Here is a 13,686-nt window from a genome sequence, read left to right as displayed (position 1 = left end):
GATGCATTCTAGTATTGAAATATATCTGTGTGTGTGTGTGTGTGTGTGTGTGTGTGTGTGTGTGTGTGTGTGTGTGACAGTAAAGATCATCTAGGTTCAACCCCTCTTATTTCCTAAGTGAGAAGTCTAGGGACAAGAAAGGTTAAATGATTTGCCCTAAGGTCACACAAGGAGCAGTAGTAAAGTTAAGAATGCCATTGAACTCCCAACTCCAAGGATAAGGGTTCTAATACATTCATTGTGGAAAGTTTTGTTAGAAATCGTTTATCCCTGTGTCTCAACAGTGGAATGAAGGACTTTTCTAGAATTGTCCCTTATGTGAAACTTTTATCAGTCATGATAAGATATGAAAAAGCACTTTCAAAGGGAATTCCTTACAGCACCAGTGCTTAGGAGTGTGGGATAGAAGAGAAAAGTGCCTAGTCAAATTAGAAGTCTGCCTTTGGATACCTGTCCACATACTCTTCATCTCAAGTCATTAGGTCTGAATTACACCTAAGTCCCAAGGTGTTAGACTCATAAGGACAGAAACCCAGGCTAGAAGACAGTAGAAATGGTCCAAAGATTTGGTGGGAAGTATAAGGAACAAAGATTTTCCAGGAGAAATTTCAGGGCAGGAAGCAAAAGTTGGAACAATCAAAAGCCAATAATTATACACACATTTCTCTGATTCCTTTTGACACCCCTATACCACCTTTGAGGCCTCTAATCTTATCCCTCAACCAATCTGTTGTCTAATAATATCACCTGACCAGTGCTAAAAAAAAAAAACAACTAATTCACACCCTCTAACAAACACACACAAAACAACTTGTCCTTATAGATGGGTTAAATAATGGGCATTGATTTATAGGGTTCCCTATACCCGAAGGATTTCCCATTATGTCCTAGAAAGGACATAATGAAGACTACCTTGAGTCTTAATGGCATTTTCTTGCTTTAAAGTTCCCTTTAAAATGCATATTGTTGGATGGGAGTGATTTCTTTAGTACAGGAAATTTCTCATGAGGAAACTCTCTTAATCAAGACACACTGATAAGTCTACAACTGAATCTGAATATTAGAAAGCTGCCTGCAAGTTATTCCTGAATGATTTAAGTGATTTGTCTGACCTGGGTCGCTACCAGTGTCAGAGGCAAGATTTGAACTCTCTAGCTCCTCCAATAAGCTTACTCTATTATTTATGCTATGTGGTATATGTGAAAGGACATATGTATATGCATACATAAATGGATTAAAGTAAGTACTGAACTAATAATGATTTTATTAGAGAGCTATAAAATGCCTTACTGAGAATTAACACTGATCAAAGACAAAATGGGGGAGGAGGAAACTTTGGACAAGAAAGGGCAAAAATAAATCGTACCTACTTTAAGATTCTATTCCTAATTTAGAATCTAAAACAATTCCCTATTGCCTATTAGATTAAGTGCTCTAGAATACCAGTCCACTTAAACTATTTCCACCTTTAAAGAACCTGTCTCCAAACTTTCTTGCTTGCAAGGCTTACCCCTTCATGTTCCACAACACTAAGCCAAAGTCATCTTTCTCTCAACTCCTATGGCAATTCTTGTTTACATCTTCAGTCAGCACTTCTGTTTTAGTCTGAGTTATTCATGACTTTTTCATGTCTAGTAAATATTTTATCCCCAATTAGACTTAACTACTTGATATCAGAGATGTGTAGCTCCACAGACTACCTTCCAACTAATCGACACTATACTTGTCAATGTTTTTAAAACAGCTTAAACACACAATCCATTTATAGTTCTATAAAACCATATACGGAAAAACCTTACTTGATCCTCATAATAACTGCAAATTGGATACAAATGATATATCCCTATTTTAAAAATATTAAAATGAAGATGAAAATAAAGTCTTCTAAAGTAATTTGGCCAAGATGATACAAAACACTTAAGTGCCATGTGGTCCCTACCATCAGGGTGTTCATCTTCTCATCCAATTAATGAACAGTCAATAAAAAAGCACAACTGTCCTGACTTCCATGGCATGGTGGCTCAAATACTCATGAGAACACTCACTGAATAGCTGATTGGTATAAACCTAAGATTTTCAGTATCACCCAACAAGAAAGTAAGGTGGGTCTGATAGCCTATAATCAAAACTAAATTAAAAGATTCAATACATTTTAAGATGATTGATCCAATTCTGTGATACAATCTGGGTTAGAAATTTGGCTAACAAAAACAGGAAGAGAGATTCTTCTTTGGGGGATGGGAAGGGTAAGGATGGGTAAGAGAGTCAAGATGGTTTGTAGGTGTGTCTGCATTCAGGGTAACAGTTTCACTCCTCAAGATGCCATTATAAAATTGATCAGGGTGGCAACTCCTGGTACTACCCTCTAAGACTGTGGAATTGAATCTAATTAAATAACCAATATAATGGGAATGGAAACTATAATTCATCAGTTCTGTGGAGTAAATTTTTTAAAAAATGAATTCAGGGGGAGGCTAGGTGGCGCAGTGGATAGAGCACTGCCCTTGGAATCAGGAGTACCTGAGTTCAAATCCAACCTCAGACACTTAATGATTACCTAGCTGTGTGGCCTTGGGCAAGCCACTTAACCCCACTGCCTTGAAAAATAAAAATGAATTCAGAAGCTCCTCCAAACAACATGTGGAAGTCTGTCCTACAATGTTAAGTCCTTATTTCAAGAGTAAGTTTTAACGTCTCAATACCTCCTTTAACACCTCCTTTAACTTGAAAGCATTCTTTAAGAAATATTTATTCAACATAGTGGCAGGCACTTCCACACAGGTAAGAACTATTCCAGAAATAAGTATTTCCGGTTACTTTAGCAAAAGACTGCATGTCCATATTTATGTATTTGCAAGAAAATCTACAAACATAAGAATAATGGGCAAAGAACCCCCCCCCCCCAACACATCACTTTCTGATGGAGAAGCAGCTGGGGCCAGGACAGTTCTTCAGGGTGGACATACATGGGCAAAACAAATCGATTCCAGTCCCACTTGGTATGACAACGATGACCGGAGACGCATCTTTTTAACTATGGCACTGGATTTTTATGTCTTTTCTATGTTTAGCTGGTATCAACAAAAGGCAGTCCCATCGACTCTATGAACACCCATTACAAATAGGTCACCACGCTGCAGATGCTAAGTTAAAAATTTCAGAAAGGGAAACATCTATTTTTGGAGATTTTTTTTTCCTTTTTGAAGCTTCTACAGATATTTTTCCTACCCTTAAGTTTCTACTTTGTGTTCCTTTTTGAATAATGCAACCTAGTTTTCTTTGGTAGAGTTGGCTGGGTACTTTTTTTCTTTTCTTGGCAAATGCAACCCAAGAAAATAGACGTTTTCCCCTCCAAGGATGGTCGGGCGCGGTGTTCTCAAGTCGGAGACCCGAGTTCGGATTCCAGGCCTGTGACTTACTACCTGCTTGACCTTGGCCCAGTCACGGCCCTCCGGGCCTCGGGCTCCTCGGCCCGACTTCGAGAACAGATTTGTTCTAAGAGTCGGTGGAACTCGGGTCCTCGGGGGGTTGCCGTCCTTCAGCCCGGGCTCCCCCAGGAGGAGGCTGCGTCTCCGGGCCCAGCATCCCACCTGGCGCCCGGGCCCGGGACGCGGCGCCCCCCGCCCGAGGCCTTCGGGGGCCCGGCCCCGCCAGCGGCCGCCGAGGCCCGGGAGACTTCCCAGCCAGGACCCACAAGGAGGGAAGAGAAAGGAAGCGGCCGGGCCGGGCCGGGCCGGGGAGTGCGGAGCATCCCGGGGCCGGGATGCGGGAGGCGCCCCGCTCACCTGCTCACCTACCTGTGCGGCCCCGCCCGGCCCGGCCCCGCGCACCTGCCCCCCCCCCCCCCCCCCGGACAGTGTGGCGGGGCTGCCGCCCCGGCGCCGCCCCCTCCCCCGGCCCGCCGAGGGCGGAGCCGGCCCCGGCCCGGCCCGCCGAGGATGGAGCGGGCGCGGCGACGCCCGGCCGGCGGGGGCCGTCACTCACCGGCGTGGCCGCCACGGGCCCGGCCCCGGCTCCGGGCCCCCGCGGGGGCCGCGCCCCGCTCCCCGGGCGGAGGACGTCTGTTCGCGGGGGTCGCCCCGCAGCCGGGCGCGCCTCGGCCGAGGATGCTGCGCCGCTCCGCCCCGCCCGCGCCGCCGCCCTCGCGTCCCGCCGCTCCGCCCCGCCCGGCCCCCCGCCCGGCCGTCCCGCCGCCCGCGGCAGCCGCTGTCCCGGGCTCCGGCTCCGGGTCCCACCGCGCGCGGTCCCTGCAGCAGCTGGAGCAGCTGCGGCCGAGCGGGGGGCGGGGACTGCCGGCGGGCCAGACCATCGCGGGCCGCGGAGGGGTGGCGCGCGCGGGGCGGCCCGCGGCCGGGGGGCCCCGGGGCCGAGCCGCGGGCGCCGCCTGCCGAGGTCGGCCCCCGCCGCGGCCCGCCGGGGAGCCGGCTGCACCCGGGCGGAGCGGAGGCCGGCGCCGCCCGCGCCCCGGCCGGCCCCGCCGGGCCGCCTTCGCCGCCTCTGCTCGCCCGCCACCCCTGCCCGCGCCGCCGGCGTGCTCCGGCCCGGGCTCGCGGCGCCTCCGGAACGCGGCAAACAGTGGGCCTAGCAACGGGCGCGGGGGCGGGGCGCAGCCTGGAGACCCGGCCGAGGCCCGCAGCCGGCCCCGCAGCCGGGCCCCGAGGCCGGCCTCCAGCCGGGCCCCAGCCGGCCCCCAGCCGGCCCCCGCAGCCGGGACCCGAGGCCGGCCTCCAGCCGGGCCCCAGCCGGCCCCCGCAGCCGGCCTCCGCAGCCGAGCCCCGCAGCCGGGCCCCGAGGCCGGCCTCCAGCCGGCCTCCAGCCGGGCCCCAGCCGGCCCCCGCAGCCGGCCTCCGCAGCCGAGCCCCGCAGCCGGGCCCCGAGGCCGGCCTCCAGCCGGCCTCCAGCCGGGCCCCAGCCGGGCCCCAGCCGGCCCCCAGCCGGCCCCCAGCCGGCCCCCGCAGCCCGGCCCCGAGGCCGGCCTCCAGCCGGGCCCCAGCCGGCCCCCGCGGCCGGCCTCCGCAGCCGAGCCCCGCAGCCGGGCCCCGAGGCCGGCCTCCAGCCGGGCCCCAGCCGGCCCCCAGCCGGCCCCCGCAGCCGGGCTCCGCAGCCGAGCCCCGCAGCCGGGCCCCGAGGCCGGCCTCCAGCCGGGCCCCAGCCGGCCCCCGCAGCCCGGCCCCGCAGCCGGCCTCCGCAGGCCGCCTCCGCGCACCGCGCCGCCGGGCCCCGAGGCCGGGGCTGCACCCGGGCTGCTGCCCGCAGAGCCCAGGCGGCGTGGGAGAGCCCCAAGAGGCCTGGAGGAGGAGGAGGCCCGAGGGGCGGCCCGCGGCCCTGTCCTGGAGGAAAAGGGGGCCCAGGGAGCGGAGGGAAGGCCTGCGGCCCCATCTTGAAAAGGGGGGGAAGGCACCAGAAACAAAGGGCCGCGCCGAAGATCCAGATTCCCAGCGGCCGGTCCCGGCGGAAGGAGAGGGAAGAACAGGAGAGGCAGCGGCCATGCCCCCCCCCCCCCCCAATTCACCTTAGTCACCTCGGAGGCTGAATGTCGGCTTGGATCAACCAATGGATTTCTCCCACTCTTCAAAAAGCTTTGCTCAGTTTCCCCATTCCTTGGCCAAGGCTCTGGCACCCATTGCCCTTAGCTGGCAAGGGGCCGGGCCTCATTTCTCTTATCTCTGATCACGGTGGGCAGTCAGTCAGTATTTGTTGAATTGTGGCAGGAGCCAGTCCAGGGTCAGCCCCAAACCAAAGCAGAGTAGGCAGCTAACATGGAGTGACTGTAGATTTTCAGAGATAGCACCCCACCTTTTCTTGAAATTGGAATCTTTGAACAGCCATTGTGATTTCACAGCTATGGAGCAATTTCCCAGAGAAGAAACTCCTTCTGACAATCAAAAACGACCATTTTTCTGCCTTAAGGATCTTTGGAGAGGGGATCATCTAACCAATATGTGCCAGTCAAGACAATTGAAGACTCCTCAGCAGATACTCTATTCATCACTTTTTTTCTGCCCCATTAGGGTTTTATACCCCCCAAGAAAATACACAGCTAAGCTTTTTCATTTGTATTTAGTTGGATCTGTGATATCATTGATTCAGTGATGTGGAGATTCCCTCCAATATACCAGCCATCCATCAACCAATCCATGACTTCTCATCCTCCAGTACATTAGTATCTCTCATCCTTTGCTGGAAACATCCTTTGAGAGGAGAGTGAGTGAGAAGACAGGGTGCCTGTGGGTGAAAGCTGCCCCGGTTTATATAAAGAAGACGTTAAAAAGAATAAAAAAAAAAGTAGAAGCATCAATGAACAATTTATATTACTGTCACCTTTACAACAAACTAAAATAGTCATGTGAGGAAGGCCCCCCTTGCTCCCCATATGCCAAACGAGAGCCTCTCTGTTTGATAATCGCTTTAAGAGGATGGTCAACCTGGATGATAAAATGGAAGAGGTATAACAATTCAACAGCTATATATTAAACCCTGCAATTTCTAAGACACTGTGCTAGAAGCTAAGAATACAAATAGGAAAAGTAACAACTTCTGCCTTAAATGACTTTAAAATTGAGTAGGAGATGAAGCACACACAAATATAGTGCAAATTAAAATGAGAAATAGAGCTCAAAGAGGTATGACTGACTGAAAAGAAAGGACCTTTTCTGTTTAGGAAATTGTGTCTGAATGCATAACTTTTCAAAAATGAAGAATCACAGGAAAAGATGTGGAAATTGTCTATTTCAGAAACTGAGAACAAAAATACAGAAACATGAGAAGACAGGATAAAGTAAGAAAATAGCTAGGGGTTAGTTGAAATCTCTTCTCTCTAATTTAGTGACATTGCCCTCTTTTATTTTCTCCCTACTTGACTACTGACTGTTCCCTCTTGATCATATTGAAGGATTCCTTGTGCTCACCATTGGTATCCCCTTAAGTTCTCAGTTATCTTTTTTACTCTTACCAAATGGTGATCTTGGTGATTATTATTTTTATCTGTGATGTCATGGATTCAGTGATAAAGATCCACTAATGCAGACATCCACCCATTTGGGACCTCTGATCCTTGAATCGATTAGTGTATATAACCTAATCTCTCAGTGTCTTAGACAACTCTCCACCTGTAACTTTCAGAATACACATCTTGGGGGTTAGGGGCTTGGCCTCCCCAAGATCTGGAAAATCTGCACAAAATTTTTAACCCTGCCTTTATACCATAGAAGTTTGAATTGTGAAAATTGTGAAAATATGGTACTATTATACAATGCTTTTTATATATTTTATGCATTTCTGAGTTTCCAAATTTTTTCTATATTATCTGTCACTTTACATGCTTATAGCTTCCACAAAATTCTCCCCAAATTTCCATTTCAATTTCTTGGGCCAATCCCTGATAATATCAAAATCATGATGAGGTAAGTCATGAAATGAATTATTGTAGTTGTTAATCTCCATTAAAAGAAGGCATTTCCTCACTGGGGAATTCCTACATGAATAAGTGTCCAGACCAAAACCCATTAACCAAAGGCATGAATCTCTTAAGTGAAAGATGAAATGCACTATCAGACTGGTAGGGGATATTTCTGTGGAGCCCACCATCATCCTTCCAGTCACCCTGGTTGACAACTTTGTCATTTACTCTATCATCATGTCCTTTATACTTCCACAATTTTCACTTTCCATCTTATCTAATTTCTCAGTCACCCCTAGTTGAGGCCTTCATCAATTCTTGCCTAGACTATTATCATTACCTCTTAGTTGACCTCCCTCCCTTGGATGAGTATACATCTGATCCTATAAATCTGGTACTCAGCAAATTTCAAAAGTGTCTGTTTACTTTTTCAAACTTTTTACAGCCTGATCCCAACTTTACTATATTACATTATTTCCCTTTCTATGTCCAGTGAAAGTAGCTTCTTTTTGTCCTGACTGTCCCCCAAGCCAGGACAGCACTCTTTATTTCCTCCTCAAAGAAATCCCTTGTTTCCTTTAAAACAATCTTTAGATTATACCTACATGAAGGTATTGCTCTTTCTTCCAGTTTCTAGTCTTTCCCACAAAGGGGGGGAGGGGTTATTTTGTGTTTTTTAAACATAGGCTTTTTATGCATGTTGTGTCTCTTGATGAATAAGGCCCATGAGAGCAGAGATGAGCTGTATATTTCAATCCCAAATGGCTAATAAATAGGTGCTTTAAAAATGCTGGTTGGTTGGTTGGTTGGTTGATTCCATTAGCTGACAGGTTCAGTTATCATTTCTGTGCTGGTGACTTCCAAATCTCCAACTGTAATATCTCTTTTTGAGTTTTGACCACTTTTCTAGAAATCTCCTTAGGCATCTGAAACTTGACATATCTGAAAATTTATTGTATATCCAAACCTATTATCCCTGTAAGCCTTTCTGCTTTTGAAGAGGGCATTACTGTTCTTCCAGTAATACAATCAAATCAGTAAACATTGTCTACTATGAACCAGGCTGGAGACACAAAAAGAGACAAAAGATAGTCCCTATCCTCATGGAGCTTATAATCTAATGAGGGAGATAAACATGCAAACATATATACCAAGACTCAAAACCTTAGTTATTCTTGACTCTTCCCTTTCTTTCACATCCAGTCAGTTAAGTTTTATTAATCTTCCTCCAGAATACCTCCAGAATATTTTTGCATCTCTATCCTTTCTTCCCAGTCAGATATATCTATCTCATTTCAGCCTCTCATCATCTCTGGCATGAAATATTGCAGTAGCTTCTTAATTGGTAGCTCTTTAGTCTCTTTTCTCCTCCAATCCATCTATCACAATGTTACCAAGCTGATATTCTTAAAGCACAACTCTTATTGCACCACTCCCCTAATTCAAAAGAAAATCCCTATTCTATATATATATTTATATATATATATATATATATATATATATATTTGATGAACAAAATTCTCAACCTGATATTTAAAAAGTCCTCCACTGTATGATTCCAATCTACCATTCTAGACTTACGTATTATATATACCCCTTCATATAGTCTCTATTCAAGCCACACTGGCCCATTAACTGTTGCCTCTATGTAATATTCTGTCTTCTAACATTCTCTCTACTCATGTCTGGAATCCTTTCCTTGTGGAACATTACTACCTCTACCCCATAGAATCCCCCTGCCACATCAAAACACAGTTCAAGTAATACTCCCTAACCAAAACCTTTTCCTGATCCACCCATTCTCCAATATTTTCTCTTCCCCTTGAAACTATTTGGTACATCACTTTATATATGCTTAGTATTTACTTCTCTGGCTAAGTGGATCACTTCAGTAAAATGAAAGAAACTTGGGGGTAGAAATGAATTTGCTTTGTTTTTATTTCAGTGGCTAGCTCAGTAGCTTGCATATTGATTCAATTGAAGTAAGAGAAGAATTTTGCCAGGTACTGAAATCAAACTTACTAGCCCATAGTTGACAGATAGCCACCTCCTCCACTTTGGAAAATCGGGACCATATTTGCCTATCTTCAGCCCTGCTTCCCCTTTCTCTCTCTCCATGACCTTTCAGATATTACAAACAGGCTCAGCCATTGTGTCCAATGTCCACCAGTTCTTTGAGTATCCAGGAATATCTTTTATCTAAGTCATGTAACTTTGAATTCATCATGGGTAGTATGGCAGTCCCTTATTCCTGCTTATCTTTGGTAGCTCTTATTTGCCATTTCTTTTTGTTCTATCATTTATGCTCCTTTGGGTGCTCTCAAAGAGAAGTGAAATTATAATTAACCTTCTCTTTTTGTTAACCAGTTACCATCTTCCTTTCCACCCCAACTAAGCAACCTTCATATGCCTTCTTTGATCCTCTACTCTCTCCCCATATAGGTTATAAAAAATAACCACCAATATCATCAAACCAGATTTGTTGACCCTTTACTTGAAATGCAGCTCACTCAACATTTTAGCATACCTCAATACTATGTTTACAAGTTTGAATGACACATATTTCACCTGTTCTTACCTGACTTATCTGTATATATGCATATTTCATATATATATGTGTGTGTGTGTGTGTGTGTGTGTGTGTGTGTGTGTGTGTGTGTGAATTTAAACAGTGTATTCACCTGAGCCTTCACTTGGCGTACCTTTCAGATAATTTTATTCTTGAATGTCTCCTATCTCTCCTGGGCTATTGTCCCATGTGTAAAGTATACCCATGGAATCCCATCAATAAATAGATAATAAGTGCCAGGGGCTGTAATGTGCCAGGGACTAAGGATATAAAAAGTGTTAAATGTTAGACCCTATCTTCAAAAAGCATACAATCTAATGGAGAAGACAACATGCAAACAAATGTTTGTCCTTCATTCTCAAAGACCATGACATCAAGGAGATGATGCCATGACATGCTCATGAACTGAATTTGAGCAAGGTGCTGGTGCTAAGTCATTTTCTCCTCTGGAGTCATTTGTCCAGTGGTCAGGTAAGAATCAGGATAACTATAGATAGTTCTGAATGTGAGGCATTCAGGGCTAAATGACTTGTCCAAGGTCACACATTTTGTTTCTGAGGCAAAATTTGAACTTAGGTACTTTTTCAGGGCCAGCATTCTACCCACTATATCAACTAATCAGAAAACAGATATATAGAAAGCAAATTATATATAGGATAATTAGATAATTAACATAGGTTACTACCAGTACTTCCTGTAAACCATCTGAAATTTACTGTCCCAAAATCTTTGTTGTGCTTCTCAAAACTATGTCCAACATTGTAGCTATTCCCTATTATATCGAGCTTGGTGGACAAATAAACAGTTTACAATTTTTCCCCTCATTCTTTTCAGTTTTAAAGGGTTTTTTATTTTATTCAAATGTATATAATGCCAAGTGAATTATTTCTCTTTATCAGGAGCACACTATCTCTGACCAAGAACAAGCCTATCCTTAATTTTAAGCCTTGATCCAGAAATCTTAATCCCATTCTAGAAGATGATCATCTCAGCCATTTTTTAATTCCCTAATCAACTTTTCCTTTCAGTATTTCTTTCCTCCCATGAGCAGTAATAATTAAAAAATACTACCTCTGTCCCTGTGGTCTTCAGTTTTTTTATTTTAATTGATATATTTTTCTAATTACATAATTTCCTAATTATGAAAATTTTTCAACATTCATCCTCATGCATGTGTATCTTTTAAGTTAAATAATTTCTTCCCACCCCCCCTTCAATGGCAAATAGGTGAATTTTGTATATTCACATTTGTGTTGTAACATGTTTACAGATTAGTCATTTTCTGTATGAGAAATTGGGATTAAAGGAAACAGAAAATCACAAGATAGGAAAGAAATATTTAAGAGAAAAAATGTTAAAGTGTATTCAGATTCTCTAGGGGGCTTTTTCGTTTGTTTTTCTTACTCTGGATGGGGATAGCATTATCCATAACTAGTCTCCTAGGATTGTTCTAGCTCTCTGAACTACTGAGAGGAGCTGCATAAATCAAGGTTGATCAACTCACAATATTAATGCTTACCATGTTCTCTTGGTTCTGCTCCCTTCGCTCAGCATCAATGCCTATATTTTGTTCCATGAGTCTAACCATTCATGGTTTCTTATAGAAAAATAGTACTCTATAACATTCATATATCATAACTTATTCAGCCATTCCCCAATTGATGGACATGCCCTCAATTTCCAGTTCTTTACTACTACAAAAACAGCTGCTATGCATGTTTTGGAACATGTGGAATTTTTACCATTTATGATGAATTCTTCTGGATATAGGCCTAGTATTGAAATTTCTGAGTCAAATGGTATGATCAGTTTTACTGCTTTTTGAGCAGTTTCATATTGCTCTCCAGAATGGTTGGATCAGTTCTACCAAAAATGCATTAACATCCCAATCCTCCCACAATCTCTCCAATATTGATCGTTTTCCCTTTTTGTCCCTTAGCCAATCTGATAAGTGTGAGGTAGAACCTCATAGTTATTTTAATTTGTGTTTCTCTAATCAATAATGATTTGGAGCATTATTATTTGATTATGAATAGCTTTAATTTCATTTGAAAACTGTTTATACCCTTTGACCATTTATCAATTGGGGAATAACCTTATAAATCTAATGCAATTCTCTATATTTTTTTAGAAATGAGACCTTTATCAGAACCCCAGTTGTTAAAATTGTTTCCCAGCTTTCTGTTTTCTAATTCAGTGTTGGTTTTATTAGTGTAAAAACTTTAATATAGTCAAAATCTATTTTGCAATTTATAATAAATTCTATTTCTTTCTTAGTCATAAATTTCTCCCCTTTCCATTGATGTGACAGAGTATATATCTTTATCTGATAATTGATTTATGGTGTTGCACTTTGTCTAAATTCTTGTGCCCATTTTGACCTTTGGTCTTCAGTTTCTTGCCCAAGACACTATAATCTTTTATTTCTAGGTTCTTGGTGGCATGTAAATCACCTGGAGTTGGTATTGGAAAAATTCTCTTCTCTCTCTCAGTTCCTTTGAGTTGGGAGATAGTACCTACCCCTACTCAGCTTCTTCCTCAGACCTGTCCTGGTGGTTCTCTTGGCTGGCAGCACCTTTGTATCTTGTGTCCTTCCTTGAAAGATAATCAGTCACTTTATCCTCAGAGAAACTGTCCTCCCCTCTTCAGGGAGAGCCTCTGATTATTTGTGCATAGCTACCTTTTTTTTCCTCCCCTTCTGCTTCTTGGGGATATTGTTCCCTTCTCTAACTTCTTGGCACAGATCAGATTTCTCCTTGGGCCATCCACGTCTTTTATTCTACTTTGAATCCCCTCTGATGCTTTTTAAAGGAGCACTTCATTTTTTCCCAATAGCCTGAACAGTTGAGGAACATTCCTGGAACCCCCTCACTTCTTTTCTAGAAGAGAGACCGGGCTTCACTTTAACACAGATAATAGTCACTTGGTCATAGCAGAAATATTGTATAGTGAATTTAATTCAGTACAAATAACCTTTCATGCTATCCTTATGAACAAAATGTAAACCAATGGCCTGGATGATAATATAGATTCATAACGGTTTGAATTACTAAACTATGGATAAGGGAGATATCTTTTGGAGTAACTGGGGATTTTCACCTTGACGCTATTCTATTCAAAAATTTTATATCAAACTTGGGTGGAGACATAGCTGATATGCTACAAAGCTAGAAAGACTGCATTTCAATAGAGTGAGGAGCTAAGATGAACTTGGAGGTCTAGAAAAAAGTCATATCAAATAAGATTAAATTTAATGGGTATAAAAATAAAGTACTATACAGGGTTGGAAAAAATAAGTCCAGAATGGGGAAACATGATCAGATAACAGTATATGTTAAAAAAGAAAAGACTTGGGGGTTTTAGTGAACTGAAAGCTCAATATAAGTCAATAGTGTTGATATGGCAATGAAAAAGGTAATGTAATCTTAGACTACATTAATAAAATGATGTATTCTCTTTAGGATCTGGAGGATTGTATTTCTTTCTGGGGGCTACATTGGAGGAATTATACAAGCTGGAGCAGATTTCCTAGGAGGGACTGGAAAACATCCTATAAAAGGATGACTTGAAGGAACTAGGGGTTTTTATCCTTGAGAAGAGATGACTTAGGGACAGGATTATTGTGTTGACATATTTAAGTGTTTTCATGTGGAAGAGTGATGAGACTTGTCCTCCTTGGATACATAGAGTGGAACCTAGGAAAGGAAGAAGGAAATTG

General features: G+C 44.1%; 1 protein-coding gene across 7 annotated transcripts in view; it reads right to left on the bottom strand.

Moving 5' to 3' along the window:
* The window catches only part of TTLL7 (tubulin tyrosine ligase like 7), a 244,448-nt gene extending 238,666 nt beyond the window's left edge, over positions 1-5,782 (bottom strand). For 5 of the 7 annotated variants that reach the window (XM_074221807.1, XM_074221810.1, XM_074221811.1 and 2 more), the window contains exon 1: positions 3,985-4,117. The gene's annotated coding sequence lies outside the window, so the exon portion shown is untranslated. Of the gene's footprint in view, positions 1-3,984; positions 4,118-5,512 lie in introns of those variants that run through there. The other 2 variants (XM_074221808.1, XM_074221809.1) reach the window with 2 other exon arrangements.
* Positions 5,783-13,686: the final 7,904 nt, after the last annotated feature.

Source organism: Macrotis lagotis, chromosome 2, assembly GCF_037893015.1.
Source record: "Macrotis lagotis isolate mMagLag1 chromosome 2, bilby.v1.9.chrom.fasta, whole genome shotgun sequence".
Classification (NCBI taxonomy): domain Eukaryota; kingdom Metazoa; phylum Chordata; class Mammalia; order Peramelemorphia; family Peramelidae; genus Macrotis; species Macrotis lagotis.
This window is presented reverse-complemented; position numbering and strand designations above follow the sequence as displayed.